General features: G+C 30.3%; 2 long non-coding RNA genes across 2 annotated transcripts in view; both read left to right on the forward strand.

Annotated features, from left to right (window-relative positions):
• Positions 1-3,395: 3,395 nt before the first annotated feature.
• Positions 3,396-6,382, forward strand: LOC143083414 (uncharacterized). The gene is made up of 3 exons (XR_012980692.1): positions 3,396-3,534; positions 5,161-5,489; positions 6,020-6,382. It is a non-coding gene; the product is annotated as an uncharacterized LOC143083414 (long non-coding RNA).
• A 2,103-nt stretch (positions 6,383-8,485) lies between these two features.
• Positions 8,486-23,831, forward strand: part of LOC143083415 (uncharacterized) — a 31,516-nt gene continuing 16,170 nt past the window's right edge. The window contains exon 1 of the long non-coding RNA XR_012980694.1: positions 8,486-9,024. This is a non-coding gene — a long non-coding RNA (uncharacterized LOC143083415). The remainder of the gene's footprint in view (positions 9,025-23,831) is intronic.

Raw genomic sequence — 23,831 nt, forward strand, 5'->3', positions numbered from 1 at the left:
GTGCATCTAAACCACATATCATAGCGGGACAAGACACAGCAGAATTTTGTTTTCTTATTAAAGGCCTTGGACAAATAGGTTAGTGAATGCATTAATCAATAACAGGTTGTATTTGTCATTGACGTGTGGAAAAGTTAACAGCAAGTGATAAGTTATGGCTTTAAGTTGAACATTTTTCACTACCTTTTAAATTCTGCGTCAAAGTTTGGAAAGAGAGCACTATAGTCAACAGAATGGCTAAACATTACCAACTTTTTCTGATCGCTTTGATTCATCTGGAAGTGTATGCTATGCACAGTACACACTAGGACAGGACAAGCAAGATTTGTTGTTATTGAAAGCCTTTGAAATGAAGGTAATTGAATTATGTATTGGTACATGATTAAACACAATAAATATCACACATTTGTGTGAATAATTGCACTTATTAGTATCAACTTAAATTCTTTGAACAATATGTACGATCGTAGAATGCTTTACACAACTTGCTGTGAGAAATAAAGTAACTTTATTTCATTTTATATATAACACATGTAAAATGTATAACTACTCGAACTTTCAGCACAATTAATATTTGTATTAGTTTTCTTCTTTCCTTGCCGGGATTCGAAATCGTGCTATTGAGATATTGAGACAACTATCCACTAGATAATACATAACGTATCTACAGAAACAAACGAGTAGCATTATGCTTTTAAATACAGTTCTTGTATAGAGATGATCTCCTTTTCTGAGGAGTTTATTTAACATATCTATATACTTATAGATTTTTTGAAATAAGAGATAACTTGAATATTGAGAATCTGCCTAAATACTTGACTGCTATCTTTAACATGTTTAGATACATTCATTAATTGACTAAACAGTTTGATTAACTTACTTCAGGTAGATAAACTATACATCGCCATCTCGGATTGGAAAATATCAGTTCATAATAGGTCTATTTTTCACCTAAATATGCAAATTGACAACAAAAGAGAAGAAATATTTGAAATAAAAAACAATAAAAAATGTAATAAGTAACTGCATTATTCAGGGTGATTTGTCAAATATCAAATAGTTGTGTTTGTTCAAATCAAATAACTTATACATTCAAAGGAAATTAACTCCAAGTACTTTTTTTTATAACAAAATGATATCAAAAGTTTCAATGTTTGGATAACAAGGTCGGTTACACCATTTATTTCTTTTCGTAAAGGTTATTTAAAACCTGTCTTCTCATACATGTATCTATTTTCAAAATCATATATCATAGATGTCTTTGATTTCTGCAAAAAACTAAGTATATTTTAAAAGATATCTTGGTTGAGAAAGAGCTAGGTGACCAATAGTTTTTACCATATTCCAAAATCAACATTCTTAAGAAAATTACATCCGCAAAAGCACCTTATTTATAAGGCAAAAAGAGAAATGGAAGACAAAATGTAAACGAGGCTGTATCTACATTAAATAAAGAACAACTTACATCAACCAACTCATATGCAAACGGTTTAGATATATACATACAGGAATCAGTTAAAATTGTTTCAAATAAATAAACGAAAAAAAAAAGTCTGACTTATAAACATGTATATTGCATGTAAGACTTAAAATTGTTATATTCACTTATAAATTTTGCGGACGTTTAATTAATTACAGCTATTTTTGATCTTTTTCATTATAGTATTTCTTTATATAAGTGCATATAAAGCACAGTTCATACCGGAACCAGACACACCGACAGATTTTTTTTTCTGTTATTGAAGGCCGAGATGAAGGAAGGAATGGAATAATGATAATACACATGGAATATTACACGTGTGTGGGAATAATTACACATGTTGTGATCCACTACATTGTAATAGAATGATGTTTATTCAAGTCGTTCATGTATATTACAGAAGTACGACCAATAAATGCCTTACACAATTTGCTGTGAGAAATTGGGCAACTTCTACGTTTGTGCATAATTTACATACATATCTTTTTTTTAAATGTCAACACATTTCATTTTATAAACCCTTGTGTATAATAACCCGAAGCAGCTCAAGGACGCATGCCAGTACAACAATTCTCCTTGGCCAAGGAAAATATATATATAGAAGACTATGTTATTTTTTTTATTATTTCAAACACTTTCAAATTATTTATAAATAAATGAAGAAAAGAAATGTCTGATTCATAGACATGTATATTGCATATTAGACTTAAAATAATTTTCTTCACACTTTTTTCTCTTCAATGCGATAAAAAGTTAAAATATTAAATACATATAATAATACATTCTTTAAGACTAGACTATTTTTGAGTTATCCCTGTACACACAACAGAAAACAAGAGCCCTACACAGATGACAAGCCGATCTTGTACTCTTGTTTCGGCCCAAAGTTAAACTATAACACCACTTTGGTTTATCACTGATTATCCAATGCATATGAAAACCACTCATGCCAATTCAATTTCTTATTTGCCTTACTACATGAATGTTTCAAATGAAATGAAATAATTTTTTGAAACAAATTGACATTTATCAATCAATAACAGGATGTATTTTGCACTGAGTTGTATAAACATTAACAGGAAGTCATCAGTTAATAAAAATGTTGTTTGATTAAAAATTTGTTTTACCTTTCAAAAACTGTATGTGCATATCGAATTTCAAAAACAGAGCAAAAGTGTGAACAGGATTGATTAACATTACCAGAATATATTTGTAACGATATTCTAAATTTTACATAAAAAAGACGGAACATAATTTCAACAAATGTTTTTTGTTTAATTTTTGTTTTGGAACTAATACTAAACCATCAACAGCAGAAAGCCATTAAACTGATATTCATTTTAAATTTAATATTTGCTAGTGTAAAAAATTGACAACTTTCCGTGTGTTACATGTACATGCAGGTTCTTTTGGACCATTTAAGTTATAACTTACATAAACACACTCATATGCATTTGGTTTGACAATATAAATACACGAACATTCGAAAACGTTTCAAAAAAAGATATAAAAAACTTAACTTTGCATATGACTTAAAACAATTATACTTACTTATAATATCTAAATTGCTAACGTTTATTTTTTACAGCTATTTCTGATAGTTATGATCATAATTTTCATTCCACAGTTTGTGCTTAGCTAAGTGCATACCAGAACCAGGCACGCCAGACTATATCTTTTCGTTATTTAATGCCTTGGAAATAGAGGTAATCGATACTGAATTGATACAGGATTACAAAACTCGTTAATATAGTTGTGAAAACTTTATTTTCATTTACAAGTATCACTTTTAACCAGACAAACAAATAAAGCATTTTGCTAGACTACATGAATGTTGCCCCTAAGATAAAATTATTTTTGGAACGACTTGACGTTTATCAATCAATAATAGGATGTATTTTTCACTGAGTTGTAGAAAAATTTTCAGGAAGTAATTGGTTAATAAAACATATGTCACTTAGTTGAAAAGTTTGTCGACTTTAAAAATGCTGCATATCAACATCAAAGTTTGGAAAGAGAGCAAGAGAGTGAGAAGAATATCTCATCGTTACCAAGTAAAATATGAAAAGATTATTTAATATATATTTTTTATTTTTTCTATTTAATTTTTGTGCATGTCAATTATTTTTTATTTATCACGGTTGCTTAATAAATCGTTAAAATACTACATGTATTTATAACGATATTTTAAATCTTAAACAACTCAAGACAATTTTAACATGTTTTTATTTTTATTTTTTATTTTTATTTACAAATCCATCAAAAGTCAACAACTATTCAACTGAGTTATATTGTACATATATGTTAGGGTTAGAACTTAATGACTTTACATGTGTGACGTGTATATACAGGGGCTGATGGTTTTTAGGGACCATTTACATTATAACATTGATAAGTAATTGTCTCTAAAATTGTAACATGAATTTGATTAAAACTTGTTTCTTTTATAATTTTACGAAATGTTTTGGCTTAATCTTACCTCACTTTAATCCGAATGGAATTAGATATGAATATTAGATAATTGAATGTTGCGCTTGTTTCAATGTTATATGGTTAAGTGCCTTTTGACAGTGATAAACACACATTCTCTTTCTAAAAATAAATACCACTGTTGTGTTGGAAATCCAATTATCATAATAGATAACGACCATTATCGACAAGCGTCTGTTTCCATTTATTTGTTATTCACAATATTTTGACAAACACGTTAGAATTTCGTTTTGTTCCGATCTACGTTAAAAAAATATTTTATTAAGTTGAATAATAATGTTATAAATATCTAGGTGCGAAATTCTTGTAATCATATATATGCTGCCTTCGTACAAGAGCTAGAAAAAATAATGAATAGATACAAAATTCATTAGCTTGAATTTCCTATTAAGAAAGAATCGATACTTGCTTGGTAGCTATTGAACCAAGAGTTCCAACTGATAAATTTGAAATAATTCATTTGCAAAAATGAACGCCTTGGAAATAGAGGTAATTGAATGTTTAATTGATACATTAAAAGGTAAAACTGTTTATTGAAATGAACAACAACTACAAATGAGTTACCATGATTAGAGTTTTATTCGAGCTTATTCGTCAAATATCAAATATTTGTGTTTGTTTAACTGAGACATTTAAAGGGAGATCACTCAATTATTATTTTTTTTTATTTGATAACAAAATGATAGAGAAAGTTTTAATTTTAACTTGTAGCAAGAAAACAAGGTCAGTGACACCATTTTGTTTTTGTTTAGATTCTTCTAAAACCTATCTTCTCATATTTTATTTCAAAATTATATATCATAGATTTCTTTGAAATCACAAAGACCGTGTTCGTTAATGAACAATCTATGCAAAATAAGCCATAGCTAGGCGACCACAATATCTTTTTCAAATACAAGCAAACATCTACATTTTGATTAAGATCAAACAAATTCTACATGTAAACAGAAAAACTAATAATCCACCATAATTCAAAGGCACATAGAGAATTTGCAGAAAAGTCTACTGTGAATAAAGAAAAAATTACATCATCACATTCATATTTTTACGGTTTGAAGATAAAAAAATTCACTAACCATTTAAAAGTGGACTTAAAAAAATATATATATTACTGACCTATTAACATGTATATGGCATATGGCAAATTGTTTTATTTACTTATATATTTTACGAACTTTTATTTTTTACAGCTATTTCTGATAGTTTTGATCATATATGCCTATATATAAGTGCATATACAACACAGATCATACAGGGACAAGAAATGGCAAAAGGTTTTTTTCGTTATTGAAGACCTTTGAAATGGAGGTTAAAAAATGTATCAATCAATAACAGGATGCAACAATAAATAACAGGATTCATTTTTTATTTAGTTTTAAAAACATTACAAGGAAGTGATTGGTTAATAAAACATTTGCCGTTAAGTTGTGAAATTCGTTCGACTTTTTAAATACTACATGTGAATATCAAAATTTGGAAAGAGAGCAACAGAGTTAGCAGGATGGCTAAACATTACCAGGTAAGATTTCAAAGGATTAGTCAACATATTTGTTAGCTTTTTTCTTGATTATTGATGATTTTTGTCGTGTTTTTTTGGGGGGAAAGCTCATTAAATCGTGTAATTTCATATTCAAGAAATGTTGCTCTATAGATGATTTTCTTTTCGAGACAAAAATATATATATATTCCGCTAGGTGGAAAATTCATTCGTTCGACTTTTAATTAATGAGAACATAAAAGTTCGGAACCCAAGCAATATAGATAGAAGGTGAGATTTCCTAAAAAAGATATATGTATACCAATGGTCAACCTTAATTTTGAGACCATAAAAATGAAATTACAGAAAAATTCAGATGAAGATGAAGCTATGTTTTCAGCTACTACATACCAACCTATATAATCACGGTTTAACAGTATAAATACACGAATCAATTGCAAACTTTTCAAATAAATGAAAAAGAAAAATAATGTATTTTACTTAACTATGCGTATGACATTTAAAGGATGTATTTACAAATATATTTATTATGTACGTTTATTTTTTAAAAGCTATTTCTGATTGTTTTGATCATGGTATTCATATCTCGAAGTACATGCTCAGTACAGTGCACAAAGGAACTAGACACACCATCTTTTTTACTGTTATTGAAGGCCTTAAAAATAGAGGTAATTGAAACTGAATTTAAATATGATGATCAACTTTGAGTATTACACATTTGTGTCATAAATAATGAAAAATAAATGAATTTGGTGTATTTACTGTATTGTAATTGGCTTAACGTATTACTTTTATTTTCAATGTTGTCAATTTTTATGGCGACATCCCCACTCTGACGTTGTATATTCATACGCCAACATGTGTGTACGTTGTTATTGTTAATACATGTCTAAATAAAATAATAAGTTCTTCGAGCCTTATTCTTGCTAGAAATTTGTTTATAATTAATGAATGGCAATAAATTATTTTGAATTTAATGAACCATAAAATTGTTTTTGACTCTTCACATTTTTACATAAGCCGCTTCGCGGATTATTCAACGTGAAGAGTCAAAAGTTAATTTAATAGTTCAATAAATTCAAAATAAATAATAGCCATTCATTTAATATTGTTATCCTCCATATTGCAATGCTAGTAGTATAACATGTATAACATGTTGAATGTTTATTTCCGTCATTAAATAAGGTAACAGTCGTACGATTGAAGACAGCTGTACATAATTTACAGTGATAAAAAGAACAACTAATATTTCTTTCTATGCATCAAATATAAATAAATTTCTTTTAAATAATTATAAATATTTACATATTTGTTTCATAATACATTGGCTAGTTTCACTAACTGTTCTAACACCTGTTATAAGATATATCTTAGGACATGACTTATGATCCTTGTATGACTTTTCTATATGATGCATCAGACCTCGCTTCGAAGCTGTCTTAAGATTATATTAACAAAGATATCCTTAACCTGTCGCTATTACTTTTAAATATTAACATCGATTTATGTAAGTGTAGTATGACTTTCCCATAAATTGAATGTATTAACTGTTATAATTAGATAATTAGCAAAATTAGTATAAACGTACGTGTAATTAATATAAAAAATATACTAACAATGCACCACTAAACATTTTGAATACAAAATACAAAATTGAGGGAAAAAACTGATAGCGAGTTTATCAGTATATTGAAATTAAATACTTCAAGTTGATATCAAGTGATATTCCATCATCACTCGTTGAAAAACCTATAACTTCATATACAACTATCCGTTTTTTTCCAGAAAAAAAATTCGAGCATTTTGCCTCACACGAATGTTGACCCTGAGATAAAATTATTTCTAGAAACCCATTGACATTCATCAATCAATATCAGGCTGTATTTTTCACTGAGTTGTAGAAAAAAGTCACAACAAAAGCTTGGTTACTAAACATATGTCAAATGAATAGAGATTTAAAACAAGAAACATTCAATTAAAATGACAGCACTAACGTTTATATAAAGCACTTTTTGAATAAAATGTTTTGTAAAAGAACATAACTTCACTTTTCTCCCTATTCATAAAATATTTCGTGAAATGACAAAATAACGACAACTTAAACAGTTGTGGTTATTTGGTATACTATAGTCAGTGATCTTTGTTCAAAACAACAACCTTCACATGTGTAAAACACTAGGTTCTAATGATACAACAAGGATACACAGACTATAGTTCGATTAATTGGATTCTTTCGCAATGTCAGTGGCAAATGTATAAGACATATTCGGAGCAAAGTTCATATTTTTTAGGAATAGTGAAGAATTTTTAATACATAGATTCTTATGTGAAATTAAAAAAAAAAAAATACGCGTTTTCGACTTTATAACATAACTTGGAAATCTTTTCTATTAGTAAAACACGTATAAGAATAAACCAGAATACTATCAATAATTCTAATACAGATTTTGAATGCATAATGTTTAAACCTACACTGAGAACACCCGAATAAAATCTTTCCCGGTGTTAATATTCTGACCATCTCTTGTGAAGAAGCGGTAAATGTTATGCTTTTTAATTTAGCAGCCACACTCCACTTTAAATTTACAACTTTTCTTTATATAGTTTCCGACCATTGAAAAGCTATTTCTTCTATTTAAGTTAACGTTGAAATATCTCGATTATTCATTCAGAAAAAGATGAAAGTTCTTACTTTATGTATTCCTTTGCGTTGTTTGAGCTCGAACTCCAAGTTTATTCTAGGTCTAATAATACCAAACTTGCAATGTATTAAAAAAATCATTGATTACGTAAAATAATTAGAAAATTTATTCCAAGGTCCAAATGTTCCATTGTTCGAAAGTTCACAAATTGTCACACGGACACGTTATGGTTTAATGGTCTTTCATGTCTTGACAAGTATGGATTATTATGATAAATATATTCCTTCTCCTACTAACAAAGAGAGGAATACATGTCTTCTTTCTATATCTTTCTTACTTCTCTGTTCTTTTTTATCTTCCTGGTGATGATGATGATTGGGTTTTTAGGGTCAGTCTATCCTTTTATATATAGCAGACTATCGTACATAACGGAGCAGAGCTGGACCTGTTAAATTGTCCCTTTTCATTTTGCAGCGATTGTGTTTTTATTGATGGTGCCGGGTGTTTAGCCTTGGTGATAGTTTTGCAGCATCTTAAATCTCTCTCGAATTTGGTTCGAGGTCAACATATGCAGTGGTTTGTTTAGTAGGTCAAAGTCGTCGATGTAAAACCCAAAAAGTCAATCCTAGTAATTAGGCGCTGATATGCCTTTTTGGGATTTTACTAACGGATGAAAATCTCCTTGTCGGTGACAACTTCGACTAGTTCCTGACTGTACCTAGTTGGTGTGAGTTGTGTTCCTGGTTTCTGTATGACTACTATAGTTTACTTTAGCCTTTACTTTTTGTTGTTGGTTGGAAGTTTGTGTCACCTAAAAGATGGTTGCTTGTTTACTTTTGCAGGGACGACTCAGTTCTCCTGGAGGACGTATCCGATTATTTAGCCTTGTTCCTAGTGAGCTGTACTGCAACTGGGTAAGAACTGGCCCAAAAATCCATTTGTGCCCTTTTCCATCACATTTCATGGTAATCAGTAAAGCTTTTTATTCATTTGGTAGATCCATAATGATTGTCCACAAAAATGATCAATTTTCCATCTTCCTTGTCTGTACAAGTTAGTTTATATGCTTCGGGATACATGTTTTAGCGAAACTGTGGTCACATGTGTACTAATGTCAAATATGAGCATATATCAAAAAATAACATTTAATTGACAAGTTAGATTTGCATGTCTGCAAGTAATAATAAAATAATTGTACAAATCCCCATCGTGTTACGTATACATTTTCTTCCTGCCAACTAGTACCTTTTGAAAATGTTAACATCCGGTCAGCGTGCGGGTCTAGTACAATACAGGGTTAATATTCATTAAATATTTACATGTTCTTGTCTTGAATATAAATACAATTTACAGCTTGACGTAGATCAGCAATTTATAACCTTCATTCATTTTATCGTAACTATATGAAGAGTATTTTTTTTTCGTTTTTCTACTTTTTTTTAATACACCTTATTTTACTTCCATCGATCGGATTTTACAAAGGGAAGGGGATATGCATAAATAGCACACAATTTGATTGTGCCTTCACCATGTTCTTGGTTTCTGATATTAAAATAAATGTGCCTGTTGAGATATACTCATTTACAGATTTAACTCTGTGAATCGAGGCATAGTTATCTTGATATATGTAAAACTTTTGTTTGGCTGAAAGGAAGAAATGGCGGAAGTCGGAAGCTGATATTTGAAATTTAAGACGAAATAAAATGTCTTTTCAAGTCTTTTTTTTTCACTGTGTTAATTATTTCAAATCTGTGTTCATTTCTCAGATATGTGACATAATTCATATTTCTACAAATCTAGGTCCTTACTATCATCAAATTTCAGACTTTACACTGACCTATGTGTGGACGTTGCAATTCTCTAAACGTCTTTATTTTTTTAATTTGTTGTCAAATACATCACTAAAACTATACTGTTTCAATTAATTCGACATCAGTTAAGACAATTGATAAGTTAATCTGTATTGAGGTATGAAGGTATAGGGGTTAAACAGGGATCAAGGGTAAGAATTTTGATACCAGTATTATATTTGACTCTCACAAGTATTTAACTACATCGTTCCATAATGAAGCATACGTAAAGCTTTTCTCCGACAAAAATTTTCATCAACATTGTGTAACAGTACCGCTAATATATTATGGTTTATTTATATGATTGTCTGAAATTATTTTTCAGCATTCAATATAAGTATAGCGTATGAATAAAAATGTAGAAGCTAGAAATTATATTTTTTATATAAGGCCTTCCAATACCACCCTATTTGTATTCCTTTTGAAATGATGGAAAATTTGTTGTTGCAGACATCCATATTCAATGCCAGGAATCATTACACATTAAACCATTGCAATTTTATCTTAAATATGTAAATTTTTACAAGGAATGATTTTTAAACAAAGATGAAGGTTGAACATATTTACAAAACGTTGACAATCTAATATCACTAAAACATGATCAAAACATCGTCACAACAGGACAACGATCCTGAGGTTCCTTGAGGTTGATAGCGTCATGTGTTCCGGAAACTTGCACAAAGGGAAACACGCTGTTACAAAACCAAGGAAGTAGTACTAATTGTTAATTCAATAATGGTCCTGGTCTTGCTTATAATAGAATAAAGAATCAGGCTCAATTTAGTATGTGAATAAATCACAATTTATAAAAACGAGTCTGTAACCTAACAGGAATCACAAACTGTAATATACAGTAAATTAATCTGTAAGTAAAAATATATGATAACAAAATTATTCGGGCTATAGAACAATGAGCTGATCTTCATACCTCGGGAAATATATTTTGATCTATTGCATAGTTACATATAACTAACTGTAAACTGTTTAAAGCCACCTGCAGACAAATGAGCACATGTAAGACAGGTTAACAATGCTCTTCAATACTGTACTTGTTTGGCTTTATAAATATTTTGATATGAGACGAAACGCGCGTCTGGCGTACTAAATCATAATCATGGTACCTTTGATAACTAATTAATCACGACTCCTGATTTTATAATTTAAAGGTATGCACACATGTGTACTTATTGGTTTTTGAGGTAAATTCATAATAAAGGAATACAATAAGTTATTTGAATATAGATTTATGATGGGAGTACAAATTACAGATACAAGTAACATTTTTATTTTCTTCTCAGGTTTATTTTAAGAAACCACTCGGACGCGTCATAGTTGATTATCTATAACTATTTGTTGACTTATTAAGCCCGAGTGAACTATTCAAAAGGTAGAAACTGAGCAACCGATGGACATCTGAAATTACCAAAAAGAAATGACATCCGTAAAATATTCTATATGCCTTCGGAATATGCAAATATTAATATTGTAAACAACTACAGGATAGTTATAAACTGTTCTTGTTAATGTAATGTATTGACCTTGATTACAATCTAACAGTTTGTTCGGAAAACGCCTGTTGATCCTTCCTCTTCCTTAATTCAACCACGACATGTCAACAGTATGTATAAGATCACTATTCTTACTTTCTTAAGGGATGTTTAAAGTTCAATCTTCTATGATGAGCCTCCTCATGGGATGTTTGATTATTCGATTACTTTCATTATTTGTATAGTTATTATTTTATTAACAGCCCAAATATTTTATGATTATTTGATAATCTAAGAGTGTATTTTTGACTATTTGATTATCTTGTAAAGAAATGATTAATGATAATGTAATTATATTGGCAAATCATTTGTGATTATGTGACATCCCTATGAGGGACCTCTATAATTGATTAATCAAACATCACGCAATCGTGACAGTGAACATTTACTTCTGGCAGTTTTACAATCTTCTGTCAGACAGAACGCCCGAACGTTATACATCAGCTAACAAGCTAGCTAACCAAGGATTCTACCTTTCTCTACACACTCAATGCAATCAGCTGCAAGTCTAATTTATTCATATCTTGACGTCTGAAATCGTCAATGTAGTCCGACAATGTTAACTTTATTTTGACTTCAACATGTTATGTTAATCAAATGTTTTTCTTATCTTATAGTTATTATTATAAGTCCGTTCCTTTACCATGTTTACTTCAGCACTACTTAATATTTACAAACAAATTGAACATTTTATGGATCACACATTTTAACATATCCATGGGGGTTGATGGTAAGAGTTTTCAAATGGTTGTCAGACTTTCTGAAATGTCCGTGATAATTGTTAAGCATTGGTCTCGTAGTTGATGTACTTACTAGATTAAAAGGAAGTTGAGATGCATGTTATATATGAGTGTTCAGCAACCCCCCCCCCCCCCCCCAAAGCATCTGACTACATGTGTACATTCAATATCTTGCCAAACATAAGTTCATAGATCAAGCAGAAAAAGTTCTATGTCATAATTGTCAAACAATTACATGTAGTCAGAAATTATAAATTAGCTTTAATCAGAAAATACCATTTAAGATACTGGCTTTTTGAACAACATCTTGTTAAAATTATCCGTTTAGTATGAAAAAAAAACGCCGACCAAGACGTAAAGTTGTGTTTTAACCGACGCAGTCCTGAAACTTTGAGAAGATTCGTTGCCCGCTTACCAAGTTAACTTAAGATATTTAAATGAGTCAAGCTTTTTAGGACTGCAGTAGGTCTTCTCCAGTTCAGACATTTGGACATTAGTTATCAAAGGTACCAGGATTATAATTTAGTACGCCAGACACGCTTTTCGTTTACATAAGACTCATCAGTGACGATCATATCAAAATATTTATAAAGCCAAACAAGTACAAAGTTGAAGAGCATTGATGATCCAAAATTCCCAAAAAATTGTGCCAAATACGGCTAAGGTAATCTATGCCTTGGACATGACAAGTCTGTTATGAACCAGTTCAGTGTACATGTCTATTTGAGAAACGACATATGGACAGGGCTGCTCCAGACCGGTTGATTAGACAAGGCCTAAATACAGGTCTGCTTATGACAGGTTGTCGTATTTTAGATTTTTTTTATTAGACCTGACCATTCATAATATTTTTACAATAATCATATTGTTCTCTTTCCCAATACAGAAAAATGCTGTACTCGTTAGCGTTTATAAAGAACACTATACTGTATACTTTAAAAAAAAAAATCAGACAATTCCGGTTTTCTTCCATGTTTTTAAATGATGATGGTTATATGTATTTATTTACATTTTATCAATTAGAATTAGACGATTATCATTTTTCATACACTAAATATTTCAACTGGCCAATATTGACAGAATTTTCTATGAAGGAGAAAATCTAGCAAAATAAAATATTGGATCTCTTTTTGAAAGTGTTAGCTTTGTCGTCTCTGAGATTGCGTAAAATATCCGTAGCTTCATGTATAGCCACCACATACCATATGAACAAAATTAATGCTGGGTTACGAGGCTTAACCGATATAATTGCGTACTCGGCAATGATATATCTGATGCCATTTCAGATTGTCTTGATAACAAGCTTTTTTCTTACTATCTCGATATACTAAACGCTTTGACTGACTTAATGTACGTAAATCTAACAGCTGTAATATTGAGCGTAGCAATGGTTTATATCTACTGTGATACTATGTCGATAACGTTGATTTGTAATATCAATTTCAATAAACTGATTTGTTTCATGATCATTTGAAATTAATTGAAATGATTAGAGAATTATTACTTAAGTTTATGTTGACAAATGTAAGAAATAAGGAAAATGTAGTCTGCATTAAAGATGAGAGCAATTTCATTGATTGACAAACTGTATTGAAGCTCTTCTAAGACAGCGGATCATATATTGCAAGCTTACTATACTATTTATTTGAATAGTTGTATTTATATTGTTTATTGCCTTAATGTGCGGTTCGCTTTAACATTACATTGATCTATGACTGCAAATCATTCAAAAAATGTATAGTTAGGTCATTCATAAGTATGCAATATATCCAAAGGGTGTTTGAACGATTAGTTTGCATCGATTGAATTATATTGGGTCTTTGACCTGTCCATACATTTTCTTAATACAACTGAAAAGTTATTACTACATTCTAAAAATGCATATGAATAAAAGACATTGAGGAAGAACATTTTGTTTGGAACATAACATTATATATTTTTTAATTTTCATGCTTTTTATTCAAACACGAATTCCTTTCTTGAGCTTAAAAGGAGAACAATGCAAGGTTTGACAAATGGAAGTTTTTAACGCCCTTTAATGGCTATACAGCCCTTGCACAGTCGGTCGCTCAATAAACAAGGTGTGTTTGATAATCCACGATATGTCGCTTTATTTCAAATGCATGTCTATAATTACATGGTTTTAGGTATCCTAAAGTTGTCAATCATATGCCATTGATGATCAAATCTTTCCTTAAATTGCGATAAAATATTCATATTTTATATACCTAATCAAGGGTTAAGTTTTGATATGTTCCAATTTAACAAATAAGCCTTTATTCTTTTCTATATCAATTTACTCAATCCATAGAATCAATTTAAGAGTTAAGTATGTAGCCTTGGACTTGTCCATGAAATGCTGATGGGTTTATGGTCCCGATGAAAATGAAAATATAGACATCAACAGACTGTAAAATATAACAAAAAATCATGCGTATCATGTATAAGTCATGTTAGGCATTTGCTACGTACTACTCATTGCGCAATTTATTTTAGAGTAAAAATAAAACAAATCAGTTGGTTTTATTTATGGATTATAAAAAACACGGGTTTACTGAAAAAAAAACTCAACCTTGATTTATAATTATAAGTAACATTAATGTTACGCAAGTATAATTTTGTCCATCTATATCATACTAAAGGTACCGGCATGAGATGTTATGACATGAATTTGGTAACACAAATTTTAACATAAAAAAGACTACAGACATTTATAAGTGTAAGCTTTCAATTTTAATGTACGTTTTTATTTGAAAGATTTCAATTGTCTGTTTGCAACGATGGTCAAAGAATTCATATATTACTAGCCTCTAAGTCTGCACTCCTGTGTTGATATGAACCTAATTATTATTTTTTCGGATTAACGGTGCTCTTCAACTTCACTTTAATTTGCATATTTAGTATTGATTTGGGCGTCACTCATTTTTTTTTGTCGACAAAATACGGGCCTTGCGAAAACAAATGGCATATCTAGTTTTTATGTTGAGTTGATTCATAAACAGTTATCAAAGGTGCCAGGATTATAATCTAATACGCCAGACGCGTAAATCATGGACGCATTTGAAAAATAAGATCAGTGACAAGAGCCACAGCAAATCAATTTGAAATGCAATACCTGATTCTAATATTGAGAAACTTAATATTTCCATAACAATAGAACGAGATAAAAGTTCAGTTGTTTTTATAGAGTTGTCTCCCAGAAATGGTATGAATAACCTTAACTCGGTGTTGCTGCTGTATTTTTGACAAAAATGTTTGATATCTAACCACTACAAACCATTAAAGTCTGAAATGGCCTATATCTGTACTCGACTGTTCTGATTTTTACTCGACTGAATCGTACTTGACCCTTATCTTTGCCGTTGAAAATAGTCTGAACTATTACTATTACTCGACCAGTCTGAAACAGTCTTAACCCATTCTCGACATGAACTCGATCTATTTTTCCAGTCTAAACCATACTTAACCAATGGTCTGAACAATACTCGACCAGTCTGAACCATACTAGACCAAAAAACCTCTACTTTTTTAACTGTTAAAATACATTTCTTTTTAACTGACATATATAACAACAGCCAACAAAATCAAAGAAATATATCTCTGATTATATTAAGGATAAAAACAATATATTATATAATAACTTATATCAAAAAGGGATAAAATAAAATAAATAAATAAAAATGTTTTTCTGATAAGTGGTGAAACATAAAGTATAACATCTGCTTGGGGGCAAACTCATAAATAAGATCACACCTGGTCAGAGGTATTAAATTCTAAATAACATTGATTCAAAATTGCAACATCTTTTTTAAATCAAATAGCAAGGCCTTTCGAAGATACATGTATGTACTAGATAAGTAATACACGAATTTAAGAAAATGGAGCTTTCTTTTTACCTGTAAAACACACATGTACTGAGGTAATTAGAACATATTAAAGTGCTTTATGTATGCCATGTTAATTTGACAAAAAAATACTTAAATTAATTGAAACATTTTTTACTGTTACTTTGGAATACATTTCCTTGATTAAAAAGGTTATCAAGGATTGCTATGGAAATTCTATTATCATGATTATATTATATTCTTGGTTTAATAAAACAAAACAATTAAGCTCTCATTTTTTTTAAATTTATCAAGTTGTTTTATATACTATTTTATATATATCTTAATAAAAAAAAAAAAACATTCACTGCATTATTACCTGAACTCAACTGACACCATAAATCTATACTAGGCTTAATTTAATTGTGAAAATAGTCCAATTACCATAAAAATACTTCCGAAATATTCATAACATTTTGAATAATATTGAAAATATTAGTCACGATTCATTTTTTTTAGATTATTTGATAAGCTTGTTTTATTTGTATTTTAAAAATTTATATATATTATTATGTAAGTGTTGATTATTGATTATTGTGAAATTTTAATTTCAAAATTGTATTGAATACATTTTTATTTTCTAGTTGTTGTTCAAATTTCATTTTTATTAAAAAAAATTCCTAAATTGATAAAATTCAGTTGATAGATACAAAAAATAGGTCTAGGTTGGTTAAGACTTGGTCGAGTATGGTTCAGACTAGGTCGAGTATGGTTCAGACTAGGTCGAGTACGGTTCAGACTAGGTCGAGTATGGTTCAGACTCGTATAAAATGGTTAAGTACTGGTCAAGTACACATTCAGACTGTTAAGTATGGTTCAGACTACAGTCGAGTATTATCAAGTAAATCTCAGACGAATTCAGACTGGTCGAGTAAAAATCAGTACAGTCAAGTACAGATATATTGTTCTGTAGAATATATGTCATTGGATGACTAAACTGCTAGTTCTTATTGTTACTTTGACAGTAAATAGTACGTCGGAACACTGAAAGTGATAGGCTAGAAAATCATATGCCGCTTGGTTGAAAATTTGTTCGACCTTTTAAACATTTCTTGTAAAAATCAACGTTCGGAGAGACCGCAATAAAAATGAGCAGGATGGCTCAACATTACAAGGTAGGTATTAAAGGATTATTCAATATATATTTTTCAACTTTTCCCCTTATTATTGTGCAATGTCGTCATGTTAAGTTTTATTATGGTTGTTCAATAAAAGTTTAACATATGTTTAACGATATCTTATATCTTATAAGACACAACACAATTTTAACAAATGATTTTGCTTTGTAATTTACAAAACCATCAACACCCGAAAGCCATTCAATTCAGTTTCATTTTAAACTTTTGCTAGTGTTGAAAATCAATGAATTTACATGAGTACATGTACATACAGGTGCAGATGGTCCGCTCGAATCATCTTGATTATCGAACTGATAAATTTTTGTCGCAAAAATGTAGCTTGAAATCATTTCAAATATGTTTTCTATTATCTTTCCATCTTATGTCTTTTAGGACTATTTAAAATGTTTTGCTTGATCTTAATCTTAAATGTATGAGATATCGATAGCAGATCAAAGAATGTGGTAGTTGTTAACAGGTGTGGTAAGGTGACGTTAGTATGACAAACACATTTTCTCTTTCTAAAAAAATAAATATTACTAATGTGTAGGAAACCCAGTTATTAGTACCAAACATTTTTGTCGAGCCTTCGACTTTAGTCGAAAAAGCGAGATTAAGCGATCCTACATTCCGTCGTCGTCGGCGGCGGCGTCCACAAATATTCATTCTGTGGTTAAAGTTTTTGAAATTTTAATAACTTTCTTAAACTATACTGAATTTCTACCAAACTTGGACAGAAGCTTGTTTATGATCATAAGAAAGTATCCAGAAGTAAATTATGCAAAAATAAAATTCCATTTTTTCCGTATTTTACTTATAAATGGACTTAGTTTTTCTGCGAGGAAACATTACATTCACTCTGTGGTTAAAGTTTTTTAAAATTTTAATAACTTTCATAAACTATCCTTGATTTGTACCAAACTTGGACAAAAGCTTGTTTATGATCATAAGATAGTATCAAGAAGAAAATTTGGTAAAAATAAATTTCCACTTTTCCGTATTTTACTTATAAATGGACTTTTTTGCCAGAAACAAAACATTCACTCTGTGGTTTAAATTTTTAAAATTTTTATAATGTTTTTAAACTATCCTGGATTTCTACCAAACTTAGACAAAAGCTTGTTTCTGATCATAAGATATTATTCAGAAGTAAATTTTGTGAAAAAAATTTACTTTTTCCGTATTTTACTTATAAAAGGACTTAGTTTTTCTTCAAGTTGACATTACATACAGTCTGCAGTTAAAGTTTATAAAACATTTATTAGATTCATAAACTATCCTGGATTTGTTTACCAAACTTGGAAGCTTCTTTCAATCAAAAGACAGTATCGAGAGGGAAATTTTTATTGATGTTTTTCCTCATTTTTGTTGAGTCTGCAATTAACAGCAAAAGTAGGCGAGACACTGGGTTCCGTGGAACCCTTACGAATTTTTTCATAAAACTTTCGCTGTCCAAACTATATGGATATTCGTTTTAAACGTATCAAAAGCATTTCATTAAGGCAGTCACCGACCATTGTCAAAAAACGTTTGTTTTATTACACTTTTTAATTGAAACACTTTGTTAAAAAACAGAACAAAAACATTTTTCTTAAGTTACAATTTATGTTCTAAATAAATGAATAAGAAAAACATATGTCTGACTTGTATACATTGCATATCATTTGAAATTATTATATTCACACATATATTTAACGTACGTTTATTTTTTCATAGTTATATCTGATAGTTTTGATCGTGCTATGCTATTACTAAGTGCATCTAAAGCACATATCAAATGGGGACAAGACACACCAGAATTTTGTTTTTTTTTATTGAAGGCCTTGGAAATAGAAGTTATTGAATGCATCAATCAATAACAGGATGTATTTGTCATTGAAGTGTTGAAAATCTAACAGCAAGTGATTGGTTAATAAAACATATGGCTCTTGATTGAATATTTTTCACGACCTTTTAAATTCTGCGTCAAAGTTTGGAAAGAAGCAATCCAGTCAACAGAATGGCTAAACATTACCAACTTTTTCTGATCGCTTTGATTCATCTGGAAGTGTATGCTTTGCACAGTTCACACTAGGACAGGATAAACACGATTTGTTGTTATTAAAGGCCCTTGAAATAGAGGTAATCGAATTATGTATTAGATAGAATACAAAGGTAACAAAGAAACAGGCCGGTAACAACCGTTGCCGGATAGATTTTATGCACGAGTAGTCAGGTCAAGGTCCGAGGCGATAGCCGAGTACCTTGACCTGACTACAAGTGCAGAAAAACTATTCGGCTGGTTGTATCCGGCCTGTTTCTTTTGTTTCTTTTGTTTTTTATCTGACTTGTACGACGTTTCAAGTAATAATACTTTAAGCAAGACTAAACATTTGAGAAACTTGGATAGCCATAAAGTAGAAAAAAAATCAGGAATCTAATAATTTGATAAAAAAAAAGAACCATTTCAAGTAAAAGATAAATGTTGTACACATTTAAGACTTTTTAAAATGCAACTTCGTAAAAAAGTAATATATTTAGGAATATTTTAGTTGTAAGATACCGTTTAATTTTTATGAACAAAACGAGAAGCGGGGAGGAGGAGGGGCTAATTCATTTTAAAATACACAGGCTGTGATCTTTATTTTTGATGAAAAAATGCAGGATGAGCCATTCAATCCTCCCATTCCCCCTTAAAAAAAAATCGAAAAAATCGCGCGTTTGTTGCCAAATACATGAATTTAATATGCAGTGGTGGGGGTCCCGGGGGTTGAAACAACCCTTCTTTGAAGATCAATGCATTTAAATGGGGACATAAAGTTTACCCCCCCCCCCCTCCTGTTTTGTTCTGGATTTAGACATGGATCCGCCACTGATATAAATTGATAACAATTTAAAGTTATCAAAAGAATGAATAACCTACTTCATTAGGGAATGAAATATTTATGAAAAAAATGGATTTTGTCTTAATATTATATATATTCAGGAATATACTTTGATTTTTTTTAAAATTCATGCTCGTCTCTAGATCTGCAAGTGTTGATCGGGATTAAACACGTGTTACTATGTGATCCAATCGTAGCTTACCGCCCAAAATTGAATCAATGTAAGAGTTAAGTATGTAGCCTTGGACTTGTTCGAGAAATGCTGATGGCTTTATGGTCCCGATGAAAATAAAATTATCAACATCAACACACTGTAAAATTTAATTTAAAAAAAACAGTTTTGCCTGCTTTTTCATTCTTCACTGTGTTGATCCTTGCGCATCATGTAAAAGTCATGTTAGACATATGCTGTGTACTACTTATTACGCACTTCATTTTAGAGTAAAAAAGCAAGTCAGTTGGTTTGATTTATAGATTATAAAAACACGGTTTTACTGAAAAAAGCTTAACCTTAATATAAATGTTACCCAAGTACCCAAGTACGCAAGTATAATTTTGTCCATCTATATCATACTAAAGGTACCGGCATGAGATATTATGACATGGATTTGGTAACACAAATTTTAACATAGAAAAATTACGGACATTTATAAGTGTAAGCTTTAGATTTTAATGTACGTTTTGATTTGAAAGATTTCAATCGTCTTTTCGCAACGATGGTTAAATAATTCTTATTTGCTGGCCTCTGAGTCTGCACTCCGGTGTTCATATGAACTTAATTATTATATTTCGAATCACTGATGCTCTTCAACTTAACTTTAATTTGCCTTTTTTGTGTTGATTTGGGAGTCACTAATTTGTTTTGTGGACAAATCACAGACGCGTAAATCATTGACGCATTAGAAAAATTAGATTAGCGACAGGAGCCACAGCAAATCAATTTGTTCGAATTTGATGTGCAATACCTGATTATCAGATTGAGAAGCTCAATATTTCCATAATACTAGAACGAGATAAAACGTTCAGCTTTGTTTTAACAGAGTTATTTCCAAGAAGTGGTATGAATCACCTTAACTCGGTGGTGCTGTTGTATTTTTAATATCTAACACTAATTGTGTTAAAAAAATAACACCATGTGTTCACACCAGATATTGTTCTGCAGAATATATGTCATTGGATGACCAAACAGCTAGTCTTAATTGTTACCTTGCTAGTACACAGTACGTCGGAACACTGAAAGTGATAGGATAGAAAACAATATGCTGCCTGGATGAAAATTCGTTCGACCTTTTAAACATGTCTTGTAAAAATTAACGTTCAGAGAGACCGCAACAGAGAGAGCAGGATGGCTCAACATTACAAGGTGGATATTAAAGGATTATTCAATATATATTTTCAACTTTTTTCCTTATTATTCTACAATGTCGTCATGTTAAAATTAATTATGGTTGCTCGATACATATGTTTAACGATATCTTATATCTTATAAGACACAACACAATTTTAACAAATGATTTTGCTTTGTAATTTACAAAACCATCAACACCCGAAAGCCATTCAACTCAGTTTCATAGTAAATTTATGCTAGTGTTGAAAATCAATGAATTAACATGAGTGACATGTACATGCAGATGGTTCGTTCGAATCATCTTGATTATCGAACTTCTAAGTATTTGCCGTAAAAATGTAGCTTGAAATCATTTCAAACATGTTTTTTATTATCTTTCCATTTTATGTCTTTTTTTAACTATTTCAAATGTTTTGCTTGATCTTAATCGAAAATGTATGATATATCAAGAGGAGATAAATTAATTAATACTGCAACTAGCTGTGTTTATTTCCCAAATATAGTAACATAGCTTTAGTTTGTATTATGCCAATTTCATCATGTAACACTTTCTTCAAAATCAGGTGTCTATTAAGGAGGTAGACCTAGGTTAAGGGAAATAACTCTGAAAATCATCAGTACGTTTGTGTCACCCATTTTCATAAATATGTTCTAAGCTTCTTGGATACATAGCTTATTTCCAATCTGTTTCAGGTAAATGCTTAAAATTCATTGACGAAACTTGACTTTTACAAACGCATAACTGATTTAAAGAGTCATCTCCCTGAACCAAGGTCTACCCCCTTAAGGGATGAAAATAAGTTTCACATTTGTGTTACGAGTTAAAACGCTATCAATGTATTAATTTTAACTGCAATATAAACAAATATTAGCCTTAATTTAGGTTAGATATAATTTGTTTTGTACTCGGCGAAAAACTGGGGAAGGGCTCGGTAGAACCTTGGCCTTCCCCAGTTTCTCAGCCTCGTGCAAAAAAGTGTATACTTTCCTGACATTGACCTTATATTGTATATGTGGTAGTTATTTTCCAGTGTGGTACACAGGCAAATTTCATTCACATCAATTTCATATGAATTTAAATTCATGTGAATCTCATGTGAAATTCACATGAATTTCACCTCAAACGAGCTTATACGTGGAAACTCACGTGCAATAAGTGTTTGTGAGTTTCATGTGAATCTCATGTGAAACTCATGTGAATTTCACATGAAAATCACGTACATTTTGTTCATGTGAAATTCACATGAATTTTTTTTAATAGAGCATTTCAAATAACATTTAAATGTTCAAATTTAATTAAAATCATGAAAAATATCAAATTTTTTTGTTGTAAATTTCACGTGAGTTTCATGTATAAGCTCGATTGAGGTGAATCTCACCTGAAATTTTTCATTTGAATTTCATGTGAAATTCATGTGTAATTCATGTGAGCAAATTTTTCCTGTGTATGGTGACTTTAGTTTGACAATTACATATTATTTTTCTAAAAAATAAATATCACTAATGTGTAGAAAACGAAGTTATTAGTACCAAACATTTTTCATAAAACTTTCGCTGTCCAAACTATACGGATATCTGATTAAAACGTATCAAAGCATTTTATCATGATAGTCATCGACCATTGTCAACAAACGTTCGTTTTATTACACTTTTCAAACAAAAACCATTATCAAAAAAACATAACAAAAAAGTTTCTCTTAGTTATAATTTAAGTTTCAAATAAATAGATACAAAAGAATATGTCTGACTTATATATATTGCATATCATTTAAAATTATAATATTCACATACATATTTTACGTACGTTTATTTTTTTTTATAGTTATATCTGATAGTTTTGATCGTGCAATGCCAATATATAAGTGAATCTAAAGCACATATCAAATGAAGACAAGACACACCAGAATTTCGTTTTGTTATTGAAGGCCTTGGACATAGAGGTTAGTGAATACAATAATCAATAACGGGATGTATTTTTCATTGAAGTAGGAAAATATACAGCAAGAGATTGGTTATTAAAACATAAAGCTCTATAAGTTGATCATTTTTTGCGACCTTTTAAGGAGGTAGACCTAGGTTAAGGGAAATAACTCTTAAAATCATCAGTACGTTTGTGTCAGCCATTTTCATAAATATGTTCTAAGCTTCTTGGATACATAGATTATTTTCAATCTGTTTCAGGTAAATGCTTAAAATTCATTGAGGAAACTTGACTTTTACAAACACATAACTGATTTAAAGTGTTATCTCCCTGTACCAAGGTCTACCCCCTTAAATCTGCGTCAAAGTTCGGAAAGAGAGTAACACAGTCAACAGAATGACTAAACATTACCAACTTTTTCTGATAGTTTTGATTGTAGTATGCCGTTC

This window comes from Mytilus galloprovincialis, chromosome 7, assembly GCF_965363235.1.
Source record: "Mytilus galloprovincialis chromosome 7, xbMytGall1.hap1.1, whole genome shotgun sequence".
NCBI lineage: Eukaryota > Metazoa > Mollusca > Bivalvia > Mytilida > Mytilidae > Mytilus > Mytilus galloprovincialis.